Raw genomic sequence first — 13076 nt, 5'->3', positions numbered from 1 at the left:
GAATGGTCCAGTTGCCAAATCCACCTCCACTTCCCCAGGACACCAAGAGGAGAGATGGACCATCCAAGTCTCATCACCTCAGCAATGCAGTTTGCATCCTGCTGTCTCTCATATGTAATGTGTCTGCACTGTCACTGTGGAGGGCTAGAGCATTTCTTCTGTTTTTCTGTATTTTTTGTCTGTTTGAAATCCCCTGTACATGTTTTTTGCACCTATCTTTTAGCGGTGTTCCAGCACCCATGCACCATTCCTGCAACCATGTCATAGCTGTCTGAGTTAGCACCTGTGCACCCATCCTTTAGTCATGTTCTTGTTATTTGATGTCCTGAGAAAGTGCAAAGGCAACTGGACCTTTCTTCTAAATGCCTCCCCTTTGCTAGTGTTGATCAAAGCAGCCTCAAAACACACTTTTCACTGATTTTCAATAAGACATATAATGTCCATTTGCTGTAATTGAACATTTCCACCTTTTAACGTAGATCAAATTTGGTTTTAAAAAATGTTCAAGAAAGTTATGTTAGTACAAACAATGCAAAAGAAGAGTGGGGTTTTGCCAAGTCATGGGTGTTTGATGCGAAATACTCCACCAGTGTTTTAGTGTTTTGACTTTTGATTCCTTTTTGATGAGTACATTCTGACCAAGCAACCAGTAGTCAACAAGGACCACTTTCAGGAAACTGAGGTTTGATTGCTTTATTCTGCGCATTTTTTATAAAGTTACTTTTCTCCGTATAGCCCACACTGTTCTCAGTGTATTACACTGTACAGAGTTTTTAATGTATATATAAATATATATATATGATTTATTTTATTTTTATTGTCCTTTCTTGAAAAGTGAATTCATGATGATTTTTTGTATTAACATCACATAACTAGCATTTTACTTCAGAAAAAGGGCTTGTAGTTTTTTAAATGACAGGGACTGTAATGTACCATTATGTAAATTACCTTGTGATTTTTGTTTTGTTTTTGCTTTTGAGAGCGAGAGAGAGTGTGTAACTAACTAACTCTCCACAATACCATCATTGTATAGAATTTCCTCATGCATTGCTGTAACCATAGATTCCAGTAACATCAAAATGTTCAAAAATTCACTACTGACTTTGAAATAAACTCTCTAAATGTATTTTTAAACTGGTGGGATGATTCCATGTTCCTGTGAGTTTTCAGGGTTAATAAATGTAATCAGAGACTCTTATTCTGCCAGATCAGAGTTTTACGCCAGGAATACACCGGGCGATATTTTCAGTCACGGGTATTAAGCTCCTTCTCACACTGTACAGGTGAATCACAGTGTTTAAAAGTTCACATCTCACCACTCACATCCTCACACTATACAACCTGAGGGTCGGATGCAACCAGATTTCTCACAGTGTGTACGACATGACAGATGACAAAGACATGAAAGGTAAACGTGCACCTGAGGTGGAGGCGAGGATTGCGCTGCCCTAGCAATTGAGAGACATACACATATTAGTCACTTGGATGTATAAACTTGGAAATTTAGCCCAACATGTCTGTCATTATTATACCACAACAATGGACACCACACCTCATGTTGGTGTGTATTTGTGACAGCTTATATGACTGTCCGTGTACATCATCCTTACATCATCCTCCCAGTGTCGGCTCTTCACACAGGCTAAGGATAGCTCAGCTGGACCTCATTAAATTGGTTGGCAGAGTAGTGCAGGAGTCAGGGGACACTGGGCTCCACAAAAGCTCTGATATTAATGGCAGAGAAACGAGCAATTACCTCATGGACCCCCGTGGAGGGGGAGGGGGACCAGGAAAGGATCTGTGGCACAGAGAAGAGTACAGACGCCTGATTGGATATCTCATGCCCACTAAGGAGAGCACAGAGGCCTGATTGGATATCTCAGAAGAGCACAGAGGCCTGATTGGATATCTCAGAAGAGCACAGACGCCTGATTGGATATCTCAGAAGAGCACAGACGCCTGATTGGATATCTCATACCCACAGAGAAGAGTACAGAGGCCTGATTGGATATCTCATACCCACAGAGAGGAGTACAGAGCCCTGATTGGATATCTCATACCCACAGAGAAGAACACAGAGGCCTGATTGGATATCTCATGCCCACAGAGAAGAGCACAGAGGCCTGATTGGATATGAGAAGAGTACAGAGGCCTGATTGGATACCTCATACCCACTGAGAAGAGCACAGAGGCCTGATTGGATATCTCATACCCACAGAGAAGAGTACAGAGGCCTGATTGGATATGAGAAGAGCACAGAGGCCTGATTGGATATCTCATATCCACAGTGAGAGGAAATTATGTCCATATTTAGTTCTGGTGAGGGTTTTTAAGAAACCTTAAAGAGCCAAGATGGATGTGAAATGTGAAAAGCTATACATGTATTCGTAACATTATTACAAAGCTAAACATACCTGGAGACTCATTTTCACCACAATAAGACAGGCTTGCAATGTGAATAAAAAGTAAGTGACAGAAATGAGCGGAGTTAGCACCTGTCAACTCTCAATTCACGTTGATAAACCACCAGCTCAAATGGTAAGTCCTGAACCCTGTTATACTGGCACCACACACACTTTTTCTGCAAACTAACCAAACCTGAAACTGGAGAACCTGTCACATTTTTTTTTGGCCAAAACTGATGCACAATGCATTCATGCATAGTACAGATTACCACAATGTTCATGAAGAAATTATGCAAGAAGGTGAGATTTAAAGTGTGCCCAAAGTCTGCCAGGTTGAATTTAAGAAGTTTATACAAGTTTTCTTCAAAGCGATGATGATTTACTGTTAAGGGAATTGAATTGTCCAATATCAAGCCAGTGCATTATCAGTGTGGTGGCAGCATCATATTTAATTCACCGTTTTAATTAGTTCCAAAAGTGCTCACTGTCTAGAAGTCTCAGTGGAATGAACAACAACAATGAAAACTGAGCTATGAAATAACCCTGCAGATGTAAACTGAGCTGTGAAATACCTCTGCAGCTTTTCACCATCACGACTCTCTCCCTCCATCTCCAACTCTGTCTGTCGTCGGAGCCGCCAGTTAAATCAAGTGAAGTTAAGACATGGTGTAGTATAACAAAATAATAACAAAAATAATTCTAATTTGCCAGAAATGAAACCCCATTGCAAGTTAATGGAATGTTCTGTCTGGCAAATTGGAATTAGATTTTTTTTTTTTTAAATAGAAAAACTTGGTATGGAAATCTATGGGGTATAATGAAGAGGGAAGTGTGGGTCACCAGATCAAAGAACAAAAAACAGCTGACAGCTAAGCAGCCCTCATGCAATGCCACTGCCATTGACTTCAATGTTAAACACAGTCAGGTCAGCAGTCTAACCCATGACAGCGGTTTTCTGCAATGAACCAGGTGGGACTTTTTAAAGCCACAGGAAGCTTTTATCAGAGTTTACAGTTAATTGGTTAATTCAGGTGATTAGGTTAATAGCTTGTTTAGACAACCTTTTCATGTTATGCTCATTTTTTGAGATAGGAATTTGGGGTTTTCATGAGCTGTATGCCAAAATCATCAATATTAAAACAAAACAAGACCTGAAATATTTCAGTTGGTGTGCAATGAATGTAAAACATATGAACGTTTATTTTTTATCATTACATTATGGGGAAAAAATGAACTTTAACACAATATGCTAATTATTTGAGAAGGACCTGTATATGTACAGTATATTACAGATGGACTAATGGACAGCCCTCTTCTAAATGGTGGGTCTCTACGGGGAAAAACAAACAAACAAAACAAAACAAACATATCCCCCCACACAACAACAACAGTAGGAGCGAACCGTCAGCCCACCGAGAAAATATCCTGTATGGCAGATTACCAGTCCAGCCCACTGGGGAAATGTCCTGCATGGCAGATTACCAGTCCAGCCCACTGGGGAAATGCCCTGTATGCCAGATTACCAGAAGAGTCCAGTGATGGCTAAGGGAGTGAAGGCGGGTCAGCAACTCGCTGTCGGCCATGAGTAAATACTGTAGGCCATGAGTAAATACTGCCAGCCAGTAAATCTAGCCCTTTATTGGGGCAGGGAAGAGGACATGGGAGGACAAATTCGTCCCGGGCCCAGGGAGTCCAAAATTGGGTTTTCATGACATTGTATTGCTATTGGATGGGGAGGCCCTTTCAGATGACTTTGTCCTGAGGCCACAACTAGTTTGTTTGTTGGTGTTGTGGCAAAGGTTGTCTGAAATGAAGTCTGCAGGCCACAGAGGAAGAGAGGGAGTGAGTGTGTGTGTGTGAGAGAGAGAGAGAGAGAGAGAGAGAGAGAGAGAGAGAGAGAGAGAGTGACTATTGACTAGAGATGTGCAGTCAGTGGCAGCAGTCAACTGTTTGCTTTCTTCTCCATTTTGATTTGTTGTGTGTTCTGTGTGTCGCCTTTTATGTCTTGTGTTGCTCACTAGACTGATGTTAACATCACACACACAGGATGCAGTGGCAGATCTCTCTCTCTTCTCTCTTCTCTCTCTAGTGGCAACACAAGACAAATGGACAGACAGGGGTAGACAGTGACTTCCCTGAGCACGACAGGCCATTTTCTTTTCTCATCCCCATATATTTCTTATTTCTGGTGTACTATATGTCGTATATTTCTTATTTCTGGTGTATATATGCCGTATATTTCTTATTTCTGGTGTACTATATGCGGTGCCTGCAGGCAACTTGAAACTTGAGAGTACGGGCCATTTCTTTGATGGCGACACATTTGGCTCACATGTGTTTCATTCTTACAAACAGCAGATGACTGATAATGTACTCTCCCATGCTGCAAAGGAAAATACACGCACGCACACACACACACACGCACATGACTGAAATTATACTCTTCTATGCTGTGATGGAAAATATGCACGCACGCACACGCACATTTTCACTTGGGGCTCCAACTTACCCTAGAATCACCTCTGCCTACAAGATATTACATTCAGTGTGCATTCCCTTGTGAAAGTCAAAACATCACACTGGATTGGCCTATGCAAGGCGCTATAAATTAATGCATTCGTTTTACACAAACTTTTTTCTTGCCATTTTGACCATTTCGTTAATTACTGAAATAATTGTGTTTTTTACTCCTCCCAGGATGTACCTTTCCCCTCTGCAGTCAACATCTTCAATAGAAGCATTAGCTTAAAGAACTTCATTAAAACAGACTATTCTGAGCATTATTACATAAAGTATGACTCATTTATCCGTGACTTTCATGTTGACATCTGCTTTTCCACATAATTAATGACCTCACCAATTCAACTCTGCTATGATATTGAACACGTCCCGTTCAATTACTTATTCAATTACACTGCCATCAGGAGCATCAATATGGAGTCTGTGGCTTTTCTATAACCGAACTCGTTGGTGAATTATTTGCCATGTATTCATTACAGTTCTTGAGAGGTGGGGGTGGGGGGGGGGGGGGGGGGGTGGAGTGGGGCGGTGTTCGACTTGGTGAGTAGAATCAGGGCTGCTGACAGCTTTGGCTGGGCCCAGGACAAAGGCATCTGAAAGGGCCCCTAACCAAATACATACAATGTAATGAGGACCCAATTCTGGACCCCCTATCTCCCTGGGCCAGGGACAACATACCCCTTTGTCCCCCCACCCTGTCGGTGGGCCTGGTATCATTAGGCTGTTATTTTGAAAACCACTGTAGGTGAATATGTTCAGATTTCTCTAATGTGCTTGTAGCGTTGCTGTGGCTATTTATCACACATGCACAGCCCACACGCCATAATTCAGTTGAGACATTTCAGCATGTGTGATGGAGTGTGTTGCATGTTCAGTATAAATTAACTTTATCTCTAGTTTGCATGTAGCTGGCATGATCGGGAACAAAAACACAAGTATTGACAAATGGGTAACATCCAGAATGCCCCTACGGTTTACTGATAGGGCTGCCTGCAGTAACATCCAGAATGCCCCTACGGTTTACTGATAGGGCTGTCTGCAGTAACATCCAGAATGCCCCTACGGTTTACTGATAGGGCTGCCTGCAGTAACATCCAGAATGCCCCTACGGTTTACTGATAGGGCTGTATATACAGTAACATCCAGAATGCCCCTACGGTTTACTGATAGGGCTGTCTGCAGTAACATCCAGAATGCCCCTACGGTTTACTGATAGGGCTGTATATACAGTATAGGCCCCAGAGGATTCATACTGCTGATGGGTACACTAGAGGTTCCCAAACTGTGGGTCAGGACCCTCAGGGGGGCGCAGAAAGAAGGACTTTGCATAAAAACTGAAAAATCACACGTTAACAGCTAATAATTCCAAAAATTGGCTGGCAACAGTATTCACATCTATGGTTATTAATAAATAAATGCACTTTTCCTGTGAATTTAAAGTGGTAGTTCGCTATTTTAGACATTAAGCCTTGTTTGTGTGACTTCTGGGGTGAAGTAGAGATGTTCTCATCACAATTTTGACATTTGGTGCTGAACGGAGCATTTGGGTATTCAAGACTGCAGCCCCCCCACCTTTACATTGACTCCAATGAAGCACTCAAGCAATCGATCATAAAATGGCATTAAACTTTCGTTTGCAGAGACATGAAACTCACCGAGTGGTCAGAGGTGGGCAGCGATACGTTGGCTCGAAAATCACCGCGAAATACGCTTCCAGAGAAGGTATATTCATTGTTGTCCGTCTTCATTGATTGTATTGGTTTGACTAGTATTACTCCGCGCGACCGGAAATGGGGGTGCGTTTGTTTACGTTACTATCTATGGTTTGTATGCAAGCTGTAGTTTTTGTAGCCAGTCCCACTAGTAGAGCGGCTACAAGGCCAATTTGGCTTGAATCGTGCAAATTATGATACAAGCATGAAACTTGGCAGGTATGTGCTTAAGACCAATACAATCAAATCTACCTGATTGGCCACTTGAAATGGTGGCCATTTTCCAAGATGGACGCCAAAAAGGGCTCCAGAAATGGATTTATTGCATAGAATTGACCTAGAAATGTATGATGAAAGCATGAAAATCAACATGTATGTGTTTAAGACATATACGATCAAATCTACCTGATTGGCCACTTGAAATGGCGGCCATTTTCCAAGATGGCTGCCAAAAAAAGACCCCAGAAATGGATTTATTGCATAGAATTGACCTAGAAAATTACGATACAAGCATGAAATTCAACATGTATGTGCTCAAGACCAATATGATCAAATCTACCTGATTGGCCACATGAAATGGCGGCCGTTTTCCAAGATGGCTGCCAAAAAGACACCAGAAATTGATTTATTGCATAGAATTGACCTAGAAAATGATGATACAAGCATGAAATTCAGCATGTATGTGCTTAAGATCAATACGATCAAATCTACCAGATTGGCCACTTGAAATGGTGGCCATTTTCCAAGATGGCCGCCAAAAGGACCCCAGACATTGATTTATTGCATAGAATTGACCAAGCAAATTATGATACAAGCATGAAATTCAACATGTATGTGCTTAAGACCAGTGCAATCAAATTTACCCAATTACTCACTTGAAATGGCGGCCATTTTCTAAGATGGCTGCCAAAAAACTAAAAGACCCTAGAAAATAATTTATTGCACAGAATTGTCCAAGCAATTTATGATGAAACTCGGTTTGTATGCGATTAAGACCAATAGGCCTACAATCAAGTCTACTTTATTTGCTACTTAAAATGCTGGCCATTTTCCAAGATGGCAGCCAAAAAGACCCTAGAAATTTGCAAATGTCATATGTGCATATTGCAAATTTGGTGGAAATAATTGTTCACTCTCCTTAAATATGTTAGCATGGATGATGAACTGATACAGATATTAAACATGACACACAATGACACATAAGCCACTCACAGTATGACACACAAATAGCATGGTGATGACATGCTAATGCCAGTTCTTAATTTAATATCAATGGAGGCAGTGCCCCCCCCACACCCCGAAGGTTATGAGATGCTAATAATACGATGACACTGCGGTAATAATGTGTCAATAACTCTTGATATTGCTGTTAAACAAAAGGTACACCAAAAACAAGCATTGTCATGAATTTAGTTCATTTGCTCTTGGACATTAACATGTTTGATTTAGCTATCACATAATGGCTTTGGCTTGTCAGCCTGGAACATTCAAAGATAAGAGCCTCCTCCCAGAGGCTGTGGAACATTCTGTGGAACGCAACTTCTCTAGTCAGTTGCGCCCTCTACCCGAGGGTGAGAAGGCTGATCGTGTCAAGACCACCTGGATCCTCGCCTCTCCTAATAGGACGCATTACACGTGTCTCCCTTGGGTCGGTCACCCCTTACTGTGTGTGTCTCATTCGCTCAGCATTAGCGCGAGTGTCAATTGTGCTGCCTGGAGTGTTGTCCCTGGGTAGGGCGACCGTGGTTAGCTAGACCATACTTCTCCAATGAAGTATCTCAGGCCCCTGCTCGACCAGGATGCATGATCAAGGGGAAGTGTATCTTTGATGTCCCCCTTGGACTTCAGGAACCATAGTGTGTGCCCTCAAACGGGTATCTATCGGGGCTGGCTTGGCCAGCTTGCTGTGGTGGTGGTTGCTACTAGGTTCTCCGTCCGCAACGTGGACCTACGGCCCTGATAGAGAATGGTCTTTTCTGCCACCACGGTTGCACCTGCAGATGTTGTGTACTGAACATTCTGGAAATTCCCCCTTGTGCCAAGGCCTGGTTTGCTATTGGGGAATATCACTTGATATTGGGGGCCTCGCTACACCTCTGTGGGCTCAACCTGCACATCGGTTACACCCAGACGGGTGGTTTCCGTGCCCTGGGTTCCCTCCACTGCGTGCTCTCCGTGGTATTGGATGTCCGGACGCTGCCTTTGTGCGCCTGGTGCCTAGCCTCTCTTCTTCGGGTTCGGAACTAAGACCCTAGGCCCTTGGACGGCTGTTGCGTCTCGAGCTGCGCGTTGGGTGAGCATGATGCTTATCACTGCTGATGGACGCTGCCTCTTCGCCTTCAACAGCTCTGGGCATCGGCAGGAGAATGGTCTGTGCCCCGGCCAAGATTTTGTTTGCGCATTCTAGGTAAAGGCAACTCAATCGGGAGTTTTTCAATACCCATAGTGGGATGTCGAGTGTTTTGACAGAAAGAGAACTATAGGTTACCGAGGGTAACTCTGGTTCTCTGAGGGAGATGAACGAGACAAGCTCAGAGCCCAGCGCACCTCGGATTTGTCCCAGAGGGGGCGGGATCCCCAGCTGTGCAGCTCATTGGCATGACGGCAAGATTGAAATCAAGTTTTGGCAAATGGTCGCAGACATAGATGTCTGGTTCATATGCCTCAGAGAGCCGGGGTTACCCTTGGTAGCCTATAGTTATGTGCCTTTTTGCTTGATTGTATTTCCTTCTATGATGAAATCATTGGAAATTCAAACAGTGAATGTTAACATTGATTTGGGCCACATCTGCTAGATTAATTGCAATTAATGAAGTTCTAGTGTCTTCTTTGATGGCCATCTTTAAAATGCAAATGAGTGGATTTGATTATAGGCCTATTGCTCTTAAGCACAAACACACAAAATTACATACTTGTATCATCATTTTTTGCTCACCTTTGGGCTAAATTCAGCCTTTTTGTGGCCATATTATAAAATGGCTTCCATTTCAAGTGGCGAGTCAGGAAGATTTGATTGTATTGGGTTTTTTTTGCACATTCATGCCGAAATTGATGCTTGTATAATAACTTGCTTGATCAATCCTGTGCAACAAATCCATTTCTATGGTATTTTTTGGCGGCCATCTTGGAACATCGCCGTCATTTAAACTGGAAAATTACTTGGAATGTATTGTGTTGGTCTTAAGCACATAACTGCCAAATTTCTTGGTTGTGCTTGTATCATAATTTCCTTTCTCAATTCTGTGCAACAAATCCATTTTTAGATTCTTTCATGGTGGCCATTTTGGAAAATTGCCACCATTGCAAATGGCAAATCAGATAGATTTGATCGTATTGGTCTTAAGCACATACATGTTGAATTTCATGCTTGTATCATACTTTTGTATAGTGGTGTCAACAATGATTGATTCGGCGATCCGAATCGATCCGGGGCATGGACGATCCAGATCCAGATCCGGCAAGTTCCAGAATCAATCCATGGATATTTCGGGAGCAAATGAATGTTAAATTAGATAAAAACACTTCAAAACATTGCAAGACTGATACAGACTGATACAGAAAACAGCCAATAAATTGTTGCTCAGTATCTGACTACTTGTATTTCCTCATCATGGCTGAACATTTGCTTTGCGTTCAGTAGAAATGTAATGCATTGCAATGCATTGTAGAATTGAATCGAATCGGATTGGATCTAATAGAATCGAATCGAATCGGATCTACTACCTCTCGAATCGGATCGTGAGGGCAGTGCCGATCCACACCACTACTTTTGTAGGTCAATTTTATGCAATAAATCACTTTCTGGGGTCTTTTTTGGCGGCCATCTTGGAAAATGGCCACCATTTCAAGTGGCCAATCAGGTAGATTTGACCGTATTGGTCTTAAGCACATACATGTTGAATTTCATGCCTGTATCATCATTTTCTAGGTCAATTCTATGCAATAAATCTATTTCTGGGGTCTTTTTTGGCAGCCATCTTGGAAAATGGCCGCCATTTGAAGTGGCCAATCAGGTAGATTTGATTGTATTGGTCTTGAGCACATATATGTTGAATTTCATACTTGTATCATAATTTTCTAGGTCAATTCTATGCAATAAATCCATTTCTGGGGTCTTTTTTGCCGGACATCTTGGAAAATGGCCGCCATTTCAAGTGGCCAATCGGGTAGATTTGATCGTATGGGTCTTGAGCACATACTTGCCGAATTTCACGCTTGTATCATAATTTGCACGATTTTTCCTGTAGCCGCTCTACTACACTCAAAGATAGCCGTTCTACCTCGCTCCTTGATGTCTAAATAAACAACACACTATCGCTACCTACTGGCTGGATGTCTACTGCTATTCAACGGCGTCTGGGGAAAAATAGGTCCGCCAAATGCTAAACAACAGTTAGAAGGCATATTTCGCTGCAATTTTCGGGTCAATTTATCGCTGTCTACCACTGACCAAACGGTGAGTTCCATGTCTTCTCAAACAAAAGTTTAATGCCATTTTATAATCGATTGCTTGAGTGCTCTATTGGAGTCAATGTAAGGGTGGGGGGGCTGCAGTCTTGGATACCCAAATGCTCCGTTCAGCACCAAATGTCAAAATTGTGATGAGAACATCTCTACTTCACCCCAGAAGTCACAGAAACAGGGCTTAATGTCTAAAATAGCGAACTACCACTTTAATATAAGAATTGAGCAATATTAATCGACAAAAACGTTTGCCGTCTGGAATAAAGTATGTGGTGATATTCTTAGTAGGTGCAAAAGCAGAACAGTCTGAGAAGGAGCGACTGGGTTACACATTCCTCTGAATCAAAGCCCAATTGTGAGTGTAATATTGCAATGATGAATATGAGTGTAATATTGCAATGATGAATATGAGTGTAATATTGCAATGATGAATATGAGTGTAATAATGAATGATAAATTCATCCAGCTCTGCGCTGGCCAGGAGCTAAATTGAATTCCGCTCGGCCCCTGATTGCCTCTCATCACTCCCCTACCAATTTCAAACTGGAAATTATCTAGGAATACTTTAAGACCCCGGGGAATAGAGAATAACACTTTTTTAAAAAATAGAAAGAAACAATCAGCATGTTTAGTTTGTCTGCCATGTATTGACCTCTAGAGTATCAAATTAATCTGCTGGGCATTAAATTATTCATGCAGATTGCCTCTTGGGTGCACCACAAAACACAAAAAACATTTCTTATTGGGAATGTACTACTTTTCTCTCTGCCTGTTCTATATATTTTTTTAAATTGCGATGTGTTCTATGGAATATTGATTAACTACTCGCATCGTGGTTGCATTCCCACCTCTGTGTGCATTATTGTTCTACTATCCGAATGCTGTGTCATCAGTTATCCCTTGTATATACTGTATATAGTCAATACCATACATGTACAGTGGTATGAGGTTCGAGTCTGGTCAGGGAGCATCTAGCCCATCTTTCTCTCTCCCACGTTTTTGTCTCTCTTCTCTTTCCAACTGTAATAAAGTCTAAAAAGTCAATATACAGGTCCTTCTCAAATAATTAGCATATTGTGTTAAAGTTCATTTTTTCCCCATAATGTAATGATAAAAAATAAACTTTCATATGTTTTACATTCATTGCACACCAACTGAAATATTTCAGGTCTTGTTTTGTTTTAATATTGATGATTTTGGCATACAGCTCATGAAAACCCAAAATTTCCATCTCGAAAAATTAGCATATCATGAAAAGGTTGTCTAAACAAGCTATTAACCTAATCATCTGAATTAACCAATTAACTCTAAACACTGGTAAAAGCTTCCTGAGGCTTTAAAAGTCTCAGCCTTGTTCATTACTCAAAACCGCAGTCATGGGTTAGACTGCTGACCTGACTGTGTTTAACATTGAAGTCAATGGCAGTGGCATTGCATGAGGGATATGAAAGCCCAGATATAATTGATGCTTAGCTGTCAGCTGTTTTTTGTTATTTGATCTGGTGACCCACACTTCCCTCTTCATTATACTCCATAGATTTCCATACCAAGTTTTTCTATTTTTAAGAAAAATCAATTCTAATTTGCCAGACATGAAACCCCATTGAAAGTCAATGGAAAGTTCTGTCTGGCAAATTAGAATTGCTTTTTCTTAAAAATACAAAAACTTGGTATGGAAATCTATGGAGTATAATGAAGAGGGAAGTGTGGGTCACCAGATCAAAGAACAAAAAACAGCTGACAGCTAAGCATCAATGATATCTGGGTTTCCATAACCCTCGTGCAATGCCACTGCCATTGACTTCAATGTTAAACACAGTCAGGTCAGCAGTCTAACCCATGACTGCGGTTTTGAGTAATGAACAAGGCTGAGACTTTTTAAAGCCTCAGCAAGCTTTTACCTTTTAGAGTTAATTTGTTGATTCAGATGATTAGTTTAATAGCTTGTTTAGACAACCTTTTCATGATATGCTAA

Source organism: Engraulis encrasicolus, chromosome 17 (genome assembly GCF_034702125.1).
Source record: "Engraulis encrasicolus isolate BLACKSEA-1 chromosome 17, IST_EnEncr_1.0, whole genome shotgun sequence".
In the NCBI taxonomy this organism is placed as follows: domain Eukaryota; kingdom Metazoa; phylum Chordata; class Actinopteri; order Clupeiformes; family Engraulidae; genus Engraulis; species Engraulis encrasicolus.
Note: the sequence above shows the minus strand (reverse complement) of the source record.